General features: G+C 29.9%; 1 long non-coding RNA gene across 3 annotated transcripts; it reads right to left on the reverse strand.

Annotated features, from left to right (window-relative positions):
* Positions 1-7,245: 7,245 nt before the first annotated feature.
* Positions 7,246-10,658, reverse strand: LOC111627956. 3 transcript variants are annotated; one of them, XR_002757092.1, is made up of 4 exons: positions 10,522-10,658; positions 9,299-9,451; positions 8,984-9,029; positions 7,246-7,363 (listed from the first exon to the last, which is right to left on the reverse strand). It is a non-coding gene; the product is annotated as an uncharacterized LOC111627956 (long non-coding RNA). The 3 variants fall into 3 exon arrangements; XR_002757093.1 differs by lacking the exon at positions 10,522-10,658 and adding an exon at positions 9,597-9,954; XR_002757091.1 differs by lacking the exon at positions 10,522-10,658 and having other exon boundaries at positions 9,299-9,954.
* Positions 10,659-17,465: the final 6,807 nt, after the last annotated feature.

Raw genomic sequence — 17,465 nt, forward strand, 5'->3', positions numbered from 1 at the left:
TTTTTAGTCTTACACATAGATGAAGTGCCGAGCTGCCACCTCACGAATGTGTCATTTTCCTCGAGATGGATGTGTCACATGATCATTTCTCCAGCCAGTTACTGTTTCGACCTCCCGACAAAGTATTGTAAATTCATATAAACGAGTTTTCGAAAAGATTTATTCGATTAAATCAAAAAAAAATCCCAGTTTCCACTAAGCTCTATCGGTTTAAAAGGTATCGTTCAATTCGTTGACCCCCTGTATAAATATTAATTAGTTTCGTGTGTTAGGAAAAATTAACTCTAAATTCTTTCTTTAAAAAAAAATTCCCCCCCCCCTCTGTTACAGTGAATAAAAATTATACTTAGCATAATTAATCTTACTTAAGTTTTTCTCTTTTTTTTAAATTAAAATCGTTCTAATTAAATAATCTATAACCGAATTAAATCTATTTAATTGAAAATTAAATCGATTTTTCGAATTATTCATGCGTTTTAAAATACGAATTAATTTCTATTCAGTGACAGATTTATATCGATTTTAATCACTTCCTTATTAATTAAATCACCGTTTTTAGCAATTGTATCGATTCTAATAACGCTTTCTCTATATGAAAATCATTAAAATCTCCCTACGTATTGCGGGCATGGAGGGAAAGCTGGGGATTTTTCCCCGCATACGGAGAAAATTTAGGGCCCTTATTGGTCCCAATCTCAAAAAAAAAAAAAAAAAAAAATATAGTATTTAAGACTGCCTTAATTGATAAAGAATCGTTCTGGCATTTCGTTTGTTTTAAAAAAAGGGGGCATAAGAGGCCCACAAAGGCGAAGAGGGGCCCACTCTACTCCCTCCAAGCTCTCGTTTGCAGGTATTTTAAGTATTGTATCAATGAAAAATCGATACGAGGTGAACGTATCTCAATTAGTTTCAAGATGTTTACCCGTTTCTGGGAGTCTGTCTGTTTGTTGGTATGTGCGAAATCGACTTACAAGTTAGATTCTGATGCTTATTTTCCTGACTTTTTGACTAAACAAATACAGTTTATAAAGACGAATTTTTTTTTATTCGGAAAAATATTGTAGGAATTTAATTATAACACGCATTAACAATACTTTTATTGACTGATAATTAATTCCTCGTATAACTCGATTTGATGTTTCTACTGTATTGAAATGATAACGCTCTTCAAGTTATAGAATTAATAAGATATATCATCCAATAACTTGGAATGTTACGTGAGATAACACCCGAATTTGGACAACTAATATGCAAACTGATAGCAAATTATGATGCTCGAATCTAATAATCAACGATAGTAACTGGTAGTGCGTGAAATTTTATACTTCACTTTAAATTACTGAAGTTGAATTTAAATCCTAATTGCTAAATACTGTATTATAAAGTATAAGAGGCCCTTTTCTCTCCGTCTAATAATTATAGATTTATAGATTATATATATATTGCTTTAAGCTATATTATATAAGAGGTCTTTCCTACAGCCAGTAGCGGATTATATTCCTTTGAGGCCCTAGGCGCAATTTCCATTATATGCAAAAGTAATTTTTTTTAATATAAATCTTTAAATAATAACAAGATTTTTAAAGCTTTCTAAACATTCACTAAATGTTTAAAGCATAATATTTTTTTTTATACGTAAATTTTGAGGCCCCCTCGAGATGAGGGAGCTCTTGGCGCGCGCCAGTGTGTCTATTGAATAATCCACCGCCCGAACAATACCAGACACTACATATTAATTATTTATTTTAACTCTGAAACGAGGCCCTCGTAGCGTGAGGCCTTAAACTACGGATTTAGATGTATTTCTTTAAGCTATACTTAATATATATTCTATCAATCAATACCAGATAATACACATTAATACGATGAAGAGAGGCCCTAGTAACTAGAAGCCTTGATCAGAATTTTTAAGGTTCTAAACTATTATACGCGGCCCTTCTTCGTCAATCAAATTATAATAAGAGATAAAACGTATTAATTTATTTTGAGGGATGGAGCGAGGTTGCTCGTAGAGTAAAGCCCTAAATGAGGCCCTGACTATAGTAAAAGTTCATATCTAATCAATTGTCATTTTGTTCTGATAATAGCATAACTTTGTGTCGCCATCTGTTGGCAAAAATGTAGATTATGTAGTCGCATACTTTCCGTTGTTTCGTGTAATGTTTACTGCATATTTCATTCTATTATAATAATTAACATTTGTGTCGGCGATGAGAAAATTATTTCATTTATGTACAATTTATATCGATTAAACGCTATAGATAATACTTGGCTTCTAAATTAAATTCAGTGTAATTATCGAGATGTTTCTTTTTTAAAGATTAATTTCAATTTAAACACTGATTTCAGCCATTTTTAATGAAGAAAAATAGAGAACGTAAGATAAAATAGTCTAATAATAAATCGACGGTGTTGCAAACAGTCAATTGGTTAGGGCCTAGGCATAAATAGATTCCAGAAATTTATCTTTTATTTGGTAATTGAGGTATAAAATTTGTTTTATTCACTTATTTTTATTTAGCAGAGTAACTAGGGGAGAGACAAGGGACCTGAGGCCCTTGAAAAAAAAATAATCAAATAAGTACAGGAGAAAGATTTGAATGTCACAGAAGCAATTATACAAACGTTATCCTACGAGAAAAAAATGGGAAATTGCCCGGGACCCCACCAACAATGAGGCCCCCAACCAATCTTTTATAAACTCATCACTGTAGTAAGAATATCGAAATTTAAATTTGGCACCATATCTGGGAGCCCTAGAATGCCGCTGCGATAGCAAAACTTAATTAAAACCCTGCAGAGGTCACGTTAAAAAATGAACGAAGAATGTCCGAAGTCAATACTGTACACGGGGCCCCCTAATTCAAATTTGCTTGGGCCCTACGAAACTATAACGTGTCACTTGTACCGTACATACAATATCAAGATTTTATTTACTCTTGAATACAAGAATGTATTTAGGTTTTTCGGGCCCTCCTAGTTATGAGGCCCGACTGGTAAGGCCTCATTTAATCTCTCTCGGATTCTATTAATTAAGAAAATATACCAAAATAATAAGACAGAAAATGTCATTAACTTCTAATGTGAATCGAATACACTAATAAATTATAAGCGTACGAGCAGAGGAGTGAGATTAAATTGCAATTTTCATATATTAATTATATTTAAATGTATTTTATTTTTAATATTTCAGTAGGAGTTGAAGGATAATCCAACGTTTCGTAATCCAACATACGAAAGTATTGAATTTCCACTAATAAATTGAGAAGCCGCTGCGCATGATTATGATAAATTTGGTTTTTTTTTTCTTATTTGGAAATAGACAAACATCAAATGTAATATAAAAAGACTTCGAAATAAATTTTCCGTGTTTTATACTTTATAATTAGCGCTTTTTATGTTGTTCCTTTCTAAATTAGTATAAACTGTGATAAATTTTTAATCTTAAAAAAGTAATAAGTGAAAATTTTATGCCTATATCAAGATATATAAAATTGATAAATACGCTGCAAAGATTTATATTTTTTATTAGTAAAAATTTTTATTTAAGAATTGTTAAAAGTTTATAAATAATTTTTTTCTTATTTTCTTAAAATTAAAGTTTGATCAACCTCCAGAGCCCGATTTAGACTTGTGGCTCTGCGCTGACAAGAGGCCCTTCCTTCTTCACCAGAAATACACCAATACAAGAAGCCCTTCCTCCTTCACCAGATATACATCTATACAAGAGGCCCTTCCTCCTTCACCAGATATACATCTATACAAGAAGCCCTTCTTCCTTCACCAGATATACACCTATACAAGAGGTCCTCCCTCCCCTTCACCAAATAACAATAGAAAATATGTATAAATTGATTTTTCGAATAGAACGAGGATCTTCGTAACGTGTGGCCCTAATCTATAACTTGTTTAGCTTATAAGTAAAAATTACGACTCTGTCAACCTCAACATTTACTCATACATTTCGATTATGCAATAATTTTCTATACGAAATTTCACATATACAAAGAATAGTAATAATTTATAATTATAATTATCGTTAATTATAATAAAACATTCACATTTTGAATGAATTAAAACCACCCCATGTCGATCCTAACCATCCCGTCAGAGATTTAGATTCGTTTCGGGCCGAAGGTTCTTCCCCTCCACGAAATTATAATAAATTTAAAACGTGAGGACCCGAGCTGTAGCTTGAATAGCTTACATTATGCAAATCTAATCCCGATCCTATAAATTTTTATTGATGTAACCATAAAATGAACTTCACCTCACAATTTCAACCACTATAAAATTTACAAGAAATTTTTTTTTTTCATGAATATATTATAATTATTTAAGATTAAAATTATCCTAATTATCAATAGAGGTATTAAGATTTGTGGTGTATTCATAATGTATTTCATGGGGTCACTGATTTCCAAGAGTTCAATAGAATTATTGTTATAATTTTTATATTTTAAATGAGAATATAGATAAATATAAACTAAATACTATTTTCTCTGGGAGTTAAATTGCAAAATTCATGATTTATAGATCAATATATTTCTTTTAATAAGCCATTTTCTTTTCCAATATTGTTTTATTAAGATTTAAAGATCATTGACTGATATCACATAATATTTTTTTGATTATTTGAATGTATAAATCATAAATTTTTCAATTTAACTCTTAGAAAAGCATTTAAAATAAGATTTTGTTGGATAGTTTAATAACAAAATTTTGTTTTCTAATGAGCCTAATTTAAATTTTCAATTTCTCAAGAGTTTTAATTCACTTCATTAAATTTTCATATATAAATTACAGTTTTAACATGTTCTACACGTTATTTGATTCTCTCCATTATTTAATTATATAGGCTTGTTTCTCTTAAAATTAATTGAAAGTTTAAAAATGTTGTTCAACAATTAGTGTCTAATACTAAATTTTCATGTAAACTCATTTAAGCTTAGGCTAATTGTATCATTCATCAATTTTATTTCTTTGCTTATAAATTACTTTTCTTATTATAATATTTTAGAATATTCTACTTACTATATTTAATATAAATTTTAAAATATAGTATATTAATTATTTTTATTGATTGTCAGGTAATTCTTTCGTGTTAACGATTTGTTTTTTTTTTCTCTTATTTAACATAATTTGTATTGTTTGACATTATTTAATAGAAAGAGAAATGGTATAATTCTTTTAAAATGTGATTTAAATTCATATTAAATCTATGTAAATTTCCATTTTATATAGTCAGCCCCTACCTACATAAATACATTCTATATACAGTAGACCCCTATAACACTGTAGATAATTCCGTGTTATATGAATTCCATGTTGTACGAGTCACTTAGATTTTACAAATACGTCAGCCGTTCGCAGCCCGGCACAAGTATTTGTAAAATATAAGTGACTCGTACAACATGCAATTTATATAAAACAGAATTATCTACAGTGTTATGGGGGTCTACTGTATATATATTGATGTAGGTAGGGAATGGGAGAGGTGAGAGGGGTCTAGTCCAATCACCCTCTCTTAATACCATAAAAATAAATTAATAAAAATCAATAAAATAAATAAACAACAGATTTTTCATCACTTAGAAGCTATTTTATCTCGTTTTTTATGGTGTTTTTTACGTAGAAGAGTAAATTTTTAAGGTTATCTGTGTATAAATCCTTGACCAAATGGTCCCGTTGGCCTCTATCTAAGTTTGTAGAATAAAATAACACGAAGAAAAGTTTGGCTCAATAATGAATTAATTTATTTTTCAACTCAGGAGTTGAAAAAATAGAGATAGAAGGTCTTGTGTATAGGACACGTAAACATAGAACATACTTCTCCCTTGATGAAATACACTAGTGAAAAATTATCCAATATTAATTTATTATTAAACTTGCCAAGCTAAAATCTATTTTATTTTATTTTTATTGATTTATTTTTAAATCTTTTCTTTCTCTAGAACTAATAAAATATTCTAAATAACAGTTATATCTTGATAATTAAACACCTTAGAACAAGAACGTGTTAACTTTTTTCTGAGAAACTTGCGAATTTGCTGTATTTTAGGAGGTTTAAAGGCTAATCTATGAGTAATTATGGGACACGAGTATAGAAATTATATCTCTCCTATGTTTAAGAAAGTGAGTTAACGTGTTCTTGCTTCAGTTAAATGTCTTTGTTACGGATAATATACTTGACATTATGAAAGTAAATTGTTTATTAAATAATAATAAATATGTAAACCTTCGATTAACATCGCTGGAAAAGTTCATCGAGATCTTAGTTTGAAGTATTGATAGATACAATATATAAGAATCTCATGAAACAAAGATTAATATAGAAATAAGACGGGGATATTCCTTGTCTCTCTTCTAAGTCATCATTTAATACAGAAGCTTCGAATCAAAGAGTAAAAAAAATTAATAATGGCATTGTGATAATGTAAAAAAAAGGAAGAAAAATACAAAGTTTTATCGACTTGCTCAATAAATTTAAAAGTAGAGTATAAAAATAAACTTTGGTTAATCAATATTACCTTAATTTGAAGGAACAGTAGGATGTACCGGTACTTTTAATATTAAGTAGAAGCGAAAAACACTTTATTTAGAATGAAGAATCGCAGGTCTATTATGTACTATATAAATGAAGATTTTAACGAAATTAAGGAACCGTCTATTAATTACGTGCACACTAAACCCATCTTTCATCTTAGTGTACAATTATGTACTTTCGGCAAATCCCTTCCTCTTTAATTACGTGTACAACAGGCCTCCCCCCGACATTAAATATTTTCTGATAGTTTATTCGCATGACTGGCAAGTTTATAAGAACAAACTCGTATGCCATCAATACTACTAAAAATGCCACGTAGACAATTCGTCCACCCCTCCCCATCACTTATAATTATATATTTTCAGCCACCCCCCTTAAACTGTACGTTTAATTAATGAATAATCCCTAAGTAAAATGCTGTAGAAAGTAATTTTTTGTAATATAATATTCACTAAAATGGAATTTTGATTTTAAATATTTTAATTAAAACATTTGTAGTCTACAAGGTTATTAATTAAAACATTTCTAAAATTCCCCAAACATTCTAAATACATATTTGAAAATGAATATTGCAATATTGAAAATAAGAAATATGCAAATATTGTAAATAGATAATTGAATGAGGGATATTTTTTGAAAGAAAAAAGAAATGGCTTAATGGAAACAATAGATAAGGAAAGATTGAAAAGGAAGGAGAGAGGAACTCAGTGTTATATAAAAAAGGAGAGTAACAATTCTAGTTTCAATAAAAGGAGATGGCTTACCCGAATCGAAGAGACAACATTGAAAGACGTGGATTCATTGGAATTTCCGAACCTGCCAACAAATACAAGAGTATTAAGATCGGTCTACGAGTCTCGTAAATCCCCAGTTCAATACCATTGCTCATATATCTCTGCACCAAAATTTGTGTATTGCTTCCTAGTTTGTACCAAAAGTATTTCTCTGGTTGTATTATATTGAAACAAGAATTACCACAAGAGATACCAGATTAATTTAATTCTTTTTCAGATGCCAATAATAAATTATACAGTAGTAGAGTACAAATTAGTTTATGTTCTGAATCACATAACAAAGTAAAAGGTAACGAATGTATTTACTTATAAGTTGTGTTTCTATCAAAATAACATAATTATTAATATAATATATATTTATAATAAATGGTCTGGAAATAGGAAGCTCTTGTATATTAAAATAAATGAATTTTATATAAATTCTTGTGTGTGATTGATTGTTTAATTGGATTATTTAATTTAATTACGTTTCCATGATTTGCTTAACTTATCAATATTTTAGCTTAACATAAAATATTTAATAACACTAACATCATTATTTCAGATTATTGAGTTATGTATTAATATTATAATAGACTTATCATAGGAGTTATAATTAATATTTCGCATAAAATAATTCTCATAAAAGTATTAAAACAGATGAATTAGTTATGAGCTAATTTGTTAAGCTATGGTTTGACGACGATTCACACGTTAACATGGGCGATGCATTCTAATTCCGTACCCAAAAAAAAAACCTTAATGGGCCCTATAAAAATATATGTATATTATCACAACACTAAGACAGCGTTGATAGAATAGGCCTACTGTAGGCCTACGCTTTGTTGAATTAATGGCGTGTGGATTAAGATAACGTGAATTATGTTGCGTGCGGATTAAGATAACGTGTTTCATTGTTTATGCCTGAAGTTCTAAGCACCTACCACATTAAACATTATTGGTTCCATTGTCCCCACATACTTTACTTTTAGTATATCCTATTAAGATCATATCTTTTTTTTTTCTATCTGTCCTAGTGACTTTCAGTGTTAATGTGTTTGCATTTTTATGTATTTAACGTTTTCATGCCTGCTCATGTTTCTTTAAGCTTAATGTGTTAATAAATTATGATTTTATAATGTTTTGTGTTTAATCACCTGATGAAATTTTCTCTTTTATATTATTTTATATACCTGTGTTCTAATCTATAACAAATTTGCAGTCAAATAATCCAAATTTGATGTGTCTTAAATTAAAAACAAATGAGAAATTTCTTGTTAAATATGAGATTTTTAAGAAATTTTACTGTTTTACTGTATATTAAATCATTTCTATTTAGTGAAGTCAGTAAACTGATACTAAATATGTTATCTAACAACATATAAATCTGTAAACATACTTTTCTTTAATGTATGGGGGTTATTTAAGTCACTCAATGTTTATTTTATTAACAGCGGCATGAACAATTGTATAATATAACTAAGAAGAAAATATAGATTGTTTATTTTTATATTTATAAATATGGCCATCAATTTATACATTAAAAAGACAACTTCTTTTAGCTGAAAATTATACAATCTAACAATTATTAATTATTTAATAACAGTTTATATGTAATCAAATATTATCTATAATTAAATTTGAAGTTTTCTGTTAAGCTTACCTTTGAAATAAAACTGTATGGAGTCTGTCAATATTTAATGTAAATCCTATAAAGAATAAAGAAACATGGATGAAAAAAAAGTTTCATTCTATTGTAGAATGATCCTTAATAAATAATAATAATAATAATAATAATAGCATGTTCTATGTTAAATTATGCTGTAGTTCTCCATCAAATAACACCAAATAATCCAGCAAAATAATTTATTCAAAACAATTGAATATTTTGCTGCACAATTTCAATATTGTGTTAGGTTTAAACCATTTAGAATTCAAGTAAAATTATTGTTAATCAAAGAAACTGTACATTAACTACCTAATTAAAGGGTAATTATTTGGGATTTTCATTCTTCTCGTTATTCCATTCCAGGAGGACGTTCGAACTCCGAAGCGAAATTTAGTCGAATTTGGCGTTTGAACTCTGAAGCGTTCGAAGTACGAAGTACCACTGTACTGTGCAAATATAGATCTGTAAAGAGACTGTATATATTATGCATCCTACATTCGAATATATTTTTAACAAATTAAAGGAACCGATAAGGTTATTCTCCACGTTAAATACGACGAAACCTCGATATAGCGTCACACACACATCAAACCAAGTGACTACTTACAATCTCTTAAACTCGAAATTTGTGCGTTGATTTCGTTATTTTAAATAAATTTATTGCTTAATATTATTCGGGCCTTGCACTACACTCGACTTAATGGTGGCACTATTTCCACGTTTGCGTTATATCGAGTGAAAATTGAAGTTTTTTTCCCACCATTTTTATAATTTCTCTAAGCGTTATAACAGTTATAATTTAAAAACTTTTAAGTCTCTTCGTTTGCACTGTAATGTATTTCAATTACACATTCATTTTTAATTTTGAAATCATTTAAATAATTATCATTCCATGCATATGATTAAAAGTAGGCCTAACAACCTTGCAAACAAAATCGGTTGTCATAGTTACCAACCATCGCTAAGTGTTGCCAACCAACTTATAAAAAAAAACAGAATTTTTATGGTTGGCAACACTAATATTAAATGCCGCTTAAACTATTCATATGCATTTATTTAAATTTTAATATCGAAATATCTATAATAATTTCTTTTTATATTAATTTATTACTATATTATATGACAATCTAAGATTATTTCGTAAACGCAGACGTTATTTTACCTTCTACAAAAAAAAAATGGCGTATATTAAAATGTATATTAAATCTAATTAAAATATAAACCAATATCTCAATTTTAAGACGATTTTCCCTTGATAAATTGCCACAAGATAGTAGTATATCTTTCCTATTAGTGAGCACAAACCGAATTATGTTTCGAAGATAATCTTCAGATGCGAATTTTGTGTCGGGATTTTGTTACAGTTCGGCTGTCAAATGCACTCCCTTTAGCAAATGAAATTAGCATGCAAAATTGCTTGTTTCTGAGAGATTGTTTAATTATATCAGAATCTTAATTATGCATTCAATGTATTGTTTGACAACGAGGGGTGCGAAAGTACAGCATTGTTGTCTGTTAAGTATAATCCTTACCATGGCATCAAATTGTTCCGATGACTTCTCAATTTCTTCTTCTTTTTTCGTGCTCTATCTGTTCATTTTCTATTAATATTAACGTTTATATCGGAACTGGATGATTTCCACTCCTTAATTTTAATATCATTAACAAACCTGTAATAAATTTTATTAATTTTCCTGCCTTCTAAAGTATTGAATTGATTTCTTTACATATCTAACAGTGTCATTTAACACGTAAAACAGTCAAATAAATAGGAAAATTTTATATACAGTCGACCCCCCTATAACACTGTTGATTTTTGCGTTTTATATGAATTCCATGTTGTACGAGTCACTAAGATTTTATAAATACGTGTGCCGTTCACAGCCCGGCACACGTATTTATAAAATCTGAGTGACTCGTACAACATGGAATTCATATAAAACGCAAAAATCAACAGTGATATGGGGGGGTCGACTGTATACAGTGCAACCTGTGTAAACCGGAATTACACGGAATTTTTCCTTTCTTTTGACAGGTTACCGTTTATAACAGGGTCATTTTAAACATCCGTTTAGGCAGGTTTCCGTTTTGGACAGGTTCAACTGTGTATACAGTATAGAGAGGAACACACACACACACACACACCCTATTCAAAAACTCGATTTCTCAGCTTGTTATCATCATCGTGTCTTGTTCTAAATTTCAGAACAAGGTATTTATCACAAGAAAAGTATAGTTGATGACATTTTCATTAACATGTAACTAGGTCTACACCCAGAGATAATTATTATCGTATTGTGCCGCCATTTTAAAAAGATATAAGCTGTATTTGGAGCGTATAAAAAAGAATATTAACCTGTTTGACTAGGGCCTAAAGAACTTCTTTTATATAAAGAAAATAGTAAAATTTCTTTCGATAAATAATGAAAAATAAAAATTGTTTTATTGATTTTATTCGTATATTTTTATGGTATTTGGAAAGGATAGGGCCTTACATTTGCCACTGACCAATGATACTTCTTACATCTCTCAGGCCATGTATAAGTGAATGAAAAGAATTCAAAATTTTGTAAATTGAATCCAGTGTTGCTCCATGGCTTTTTGGGAAGCTTCTGAGAGTTGCATCTATCTGAAATTTATTTTTAAAATTGATATTTTTCAAAACCGCTATTGATTTTCTAAGCATTTACACGATATTCTGTATTTTTTTTTTTCTATTTATATATATATATTATTTATAAGCACAAGAGACAGTAGGATATTCGAAATTATTCATGAAATATTAAATTATTTTTTTCTTAAAAATATTCTTTCGCTATTTTAATAAGCAAAACATTTTCCAATAAATGCAATTTAATAATGTAAGAAGACAAAAATATTGAGAATAATAATAATAATAATTATATATATATATTATTTTTAAAGTAGAAAACAAGCAAATTTATTTACTTTTTAATCGNGAGATTGATGTTATCTCATGCTGTACAGCAGATTGCAAATTTATTTACTTTTTAATCGGTTTAATAAGCAATTTTTTTTAAAACTTATATTAAAAGATCATACTAATTTCTTCATTTTAAATCGAAATTTTATTTTTCCTCGTTCTAATTTGTATGGAAATAACTAGTTTATCCGTTTTAATTCATTGATATGGTGTTTGTTTCCATTTGTTGGGAGAAGACAATACAAAACACGAAAGATATGTCAATGGGTAGGACTTTCTATGTATAACTGAACCTATTTAGGTGTTAGACACGTGAAGAAAACACGGAAAACCCACTGGTAAGGCGCAAAAGCTGCAACCAAATACCAGTGTTATTGGTTTTATTCTTTAAACCACATTAATAAGAGAGGAAATAGTCTCAATACTTTGAAGTTTCTGTTGAATGCACACGAAATTTTTCTTTTTTGAATCTTTCGCCCTAAGGCTACCAAGAAGGTCCTTTTTTTAAATCAAGCCCATGAATTTCAACAGTTCAACAATGAATACGACAGGCTAATCAGGGACGGGGTCGGACATATAAGGAACAGGCCACACTCCTAAAAATCCCAGAGTTCTCTGACCCGAATTCGAACCCGATTCCTCCACTGCAGTAACGACTTAAGCCAATCGGCCGTCGAATCGACACGAAATTCGATCCATAATTTGACTGAAAGCTATTTTTTGAGGACGAAGAGAGGCCCTTCGTGGCACGAGGCCCTGAGATGTAGCTTATTTGTAAGTCCAGCTTTGCTTATACGAATTGTTTGGTTCTTGAAGAGCAATCGTTAAATGATCCGTCGTAAAGCGAGTCTAATTCTTCCATAAGCTAAGTGTTATAAATTGAAGTTATGTTCCCGGAAAGTCAGTTTATTTATATACTATGATGCAAAGATAGCCAACTAAAATACTGAATACCATACAAGTTATAGCAGAAATTTATCCTACTCGTAAAAGAGTGGATCTATTTCGTTTTTTGATTTTTCAATTCCATCCATCACGCGCTAATTGTTCGTACAGTTTTTATCTCTCTTACACGCAATTAGTCGTAACGAAAATGATCATTATTTTAAATGGCCGCCATTTTTCTAATATGGAAAACAAAAGATCAAATGTGAATGTGATAAATATCGAAAAATGAAATGTTTCTGAGTAATAATTTCTACTGTTTTATATTCATTGATACATTATCTCAATGAAAATTTAAGTTAAAATCAAAACAATAAAATTTTATTTATAATATTTGTAGGGGAAAGATACTTTAAAAAGGTTATTTTACGTAATTTTATCTGAATTTTTTTTTCTGTAGTTTATATTTATGTAATTCTAGACTTAAATGATATTTTAATCAGACAATACTGCTATTTAAAACATTAGGCATGATATTCTGCTTTAAAACAGAGTTACAATTAGTGTAGAAAGATCAGAATTTATATCACATACTGTGATTTTATTTTATTTTATTTTATTTTAAATCTTAAGTAAAGTGTAAAATCTTATCTTAAGTATCTTAAAAAATCTTAAGTAAAATTTATAATACAGTATCTTATACAATAAACTAAATAAACCTTATGTAGTGAGTCTAGGAAAATATTCACCAATAAAAATACTATAGGAAAAAATATAGTCTATAGGCAGCCTGTGTAAGTCTGTAGGAGAAATCTAGTCTATAGGCAGCCTGTGTTAGTCTGAAGGAGAAATCTAGTCTATAGGCAGCCTGTGTAAGTCTGTAGGAGAAATCTAGTCTATAGCAGCCTGTGTAAGTCTGTAGGAGAAATCTAGTCTATAGGCAGCCTGTGTAAGTCTATAGGAGAAATCTAGTCTATAGGCAGCCTGTGTAAGTCTATAGGAGAAATCTAGTCTATAGGCAGCCTGTGTAAGTCTATAGGAAAAAACCTAGTCTATAGGCAGCCTGTGTAAGTCTATAGGAGAAATCTAGTCTATAGGCAGTCTGTGTAAGTCTATAGGAGAAATCTAGTCTATAGGCAGCCTGTGTAAGTCTGTAGGAGAAATCTAGTGTATGGGCAGCCTGTGTAAGTCTATAGGAAAAAATCTAGTCTATAGGCAGCCTGTGTAAGTCTGAAGGAGAAATCTAGTCTATGGGCAGCCTGTGTAAGTCTGAAGGAGAAATCTAGTCTATGGGCAGCCTGTGTAAGTCTATAGGAAAAATTTAGTCTATGGGCAGGCTGTGTAAGTCTGAAGGAGAAATCTAGTGTATGGGCAGCCTGTGTAAGTCTATAGGAGAAATTTAGTCTATGGGCAGGCTGTGTAAGTCTATAGGAGAAATTTAGTCTATGGGCAGGCTGTGTAAGTCTGAAGGAGAAATCTAGTGTATGGGCAGCCTGTGTAAGTCTATAGGAGAAATTTTACATATGGAAAAAACAGATCTTAAAAAAAAGAGTTACATAACAAAATTATATAAAAGTTAACCTGTAAAATTATTATTTGAAGTTACAATAAATAATTATTAATAAAAATACTACAAAAGTTTTAATTGCACAAGTTATGCTTTATGCAAATATAAAGCAATTTGTTTTTTTTTCTTTTCTTTTTACTTTGAAAGAGGCTTGAAAAACAAAATTTACAGTTGACTTTTATAATCAAAAATAAATTTTGCTTCTTAATATATAAGGTAAAAGATTAAAAATCTAATTTATGAACGAAGAGGACATCCTGACAGGTTAAAGGCTTTAGCTTCTGTTGTAAAGATTATTGATTTTCATTCAAGACATTGTTAACTTTAAAACATGAATAATCCTCTCTTAATAATGTTTCCAAGTACTTTAAAATAGAATGACAGCTGTCGGATGATGATCAACTTGGATTTAAATTTTGCTTTTTTTTTTTTATGGTAAACTTTTTAATTAATAGGAATTAACGATTTCTTAACAGTAACTTTAACGAAAGAAAATGCTTTTACTTTAACAAAATACGAGCTGTTAATAGAAATGGTGATCAAATTTTAATTATTATTTCTTTAATTTTGAATTTATAGACATAAAAATAAAGAAATGAATAAATATTAAGGATTATCTTCGTGATTATTTTAATGTTTGTTCGTTTTTGATTCGATTGGTGTGAGTTTTTTGGCATAGAAGATCACCATATTTGTACTTCTTGCAAGGTAAAAGATAGAAATAAGCAAACTGTCTGCAACTAATTGTGGATATTTTGCCATTAAATCAAAGCTAGAACGTCTCTTACATTTAAACCCCACTGAAGAGTTTAAAAAATAAGGTTAAAGTTCATAATTTTAGTTCAAATTATAATTAAAAAGATAGTTAAGTGTACAAGGAAACTTAATAATAATAAATGCCATTAATTTGAATATTTGTTGCTTTAAATTATACCTTAACTTGTACGTAATTCCCATAAACAGGGATTAAAAATGTCTAAAATTCTAAATATAGGGAGGGGGAAGGCTTGAAAACTGTCAATTTTGTTGGAATAACTTATGTTAAAGTGTCAAATCGTGAAAAGGGGGCTTAATTTTATTCAATATGTTGAGTATAACTTGTCTACTAGATACTTGTGTTTATCAAAAAGTGTACATTCTCATATAACAAGTCCCATTTAGAAAGTCCAAGTAGACAAATTATACTCAATGACTAGAAACCTTTGCACAATTATCTTTCTCCCACATTTGAAAAGTTAAAAAAAAAAAGGTTAAAGGTTACAGTTAAAGCTTATAATTTACAATAGTTAAGTGTAGGAAAAACTTAACAATAACAATTACTATCATTGTTTACCATTTGTGACGAGCATACAGATTAATAAAATTACTGATAGCTTACTGTAACCTGTAAAGATGCCACTGTAAGATTATATTGTAAGAAGAGAAAACTACAGGTAACATTCCCTAAAATAAGGTCTCAGTTGAAGAGGTTGTTGGTCTCGATAGTTATCTCGTGTTTTACCCAATAGATAAACTATCAGTTAACTAAATTATATATATAGGTCATGCCGATTTAAACTGTATATAGGTCAAATTATCATGTTAAGGATTTTTAAGAGGCTCGAATTATAAATACAAACATTACACTTAGCTTTAAAACTTCTGTAGCTAGACAATATTTATGAAGGACTATCAACAAATATATTGCTTCTTATCATTCCTAAAGTCATATAAATTGCTATAATCCGTTTAAATATTTCATCGCTCCACAGAAATAGACGAGGGGATGGGTGGGAAAAAAAGATATATATATATAATATGCGTACGTTATCTGGAATTATTTAAACGATAATTTTTAGCGTAATCTGGAAATATCACATCAGTAGTAATGTGACTGGGAGTGCAGTGTTTGGTAATTTGATGTGAGGAATGCTACTGCAGTAGCAACACTTTCTAGTGGAATGCTACGAGATAATGTTATTGGTTACATACCAGTACCTGACTAGCATTTATATCTGTGAAAGAAATATTTTCCATTATGATAAAAAGGGGGAAAAAAAAGCTCAAAAATGTAGTAAAAAGAATTGTTTATTAATTCCGTGCGGTATTTAGAATTTATCATCCTATTTTTTTACTTAAAATGCCTGGAAAAGTAGAGTTTGCATAAGTTAATACAAAGTCTACTTCTAGTGAAAGAAATCGCTCTTCCTTCTTCTGGCATACGAGAAAAACTGATTTAAAACGATTAATTTTATTTTAAATAATTAAAAAGTCCGTTACTTATAACCGTTAAATTATGTTAATTAAAGGAAGAGAAGATATAATAGGCAGGTGATAGCGAACAGATGTCAATTTTCGAATGTAGTTTTTACAATAATCCGTTTAACGTTTGAAATTATATATATATATATATATATAAATTTTTTTGGTGCGGGTTTAATTATAAAAATTGCTAGAGTAACTGGATTTTAATCATTTTGTTCATTAATGTAAGATATTATATCCCCGGCAGCCATTTTAGCAATGGACGTTGACAGGACGATGAACGGCGGTGGGAAAACTCCATTTAAAAAGCCATTCCCGGCCGATTGTCGTGAGTTCGGTTCATAAAATTTATGAAGCGTAGCAAATGTAGGGATCATCCCGCAGAACATCGACACCCTTGCAGAAAGGAGAAAACTCTGCCAGTCAATGGAACCAAGGGAGATATGAAAACCATTTTTACGACCCTTATGATTTGTGTTGGGTTGTATCTACCCCGAATATGCAAATAAAAGAGAGAAGACGGGTCACGTGTTGGTGTAGCGCTAAAATTACACCCAGTATAATGCCGTTCTCTTTCCCCCCTTCTATACGCCTTAAAAAAACAGTAACGAAAGGCGATCCGCCATTGATTAAAATCTCTGTAATTGAAACCGAAAGTTTTAACTGTTTTCTTCGAAGCTCAAAGTCGAGTATTTTTTGATTGACGTGTCTCGGTAAAGAATTCGCGGTCTTTACCTTTGACGCTAAACAGATTCTTCCATTCGCCCTCTCTCGCTCTACTGGCATGACGTCATGCTGAGCCTCCTTTACAAAAGTACAGCTTGTCTACTGACGTC

This window comes from Centruroides sculpturatus, unplaced genomic scaffold (genome assembly GCF_000671375.1).
Source record: "Centruroides sculpturatus isolate CEXI.00-Female unplaced genomic scaffold, Cexi_2.0 scaffold442, whole genome shotgun sequence".
Classification (NCBI taxonomy): Eukaryota; Metazoa; Arthropoda; class Arachnida; order Scorpiones; family Buthidae; genus Centruroides; species Centruroides sculpturatus.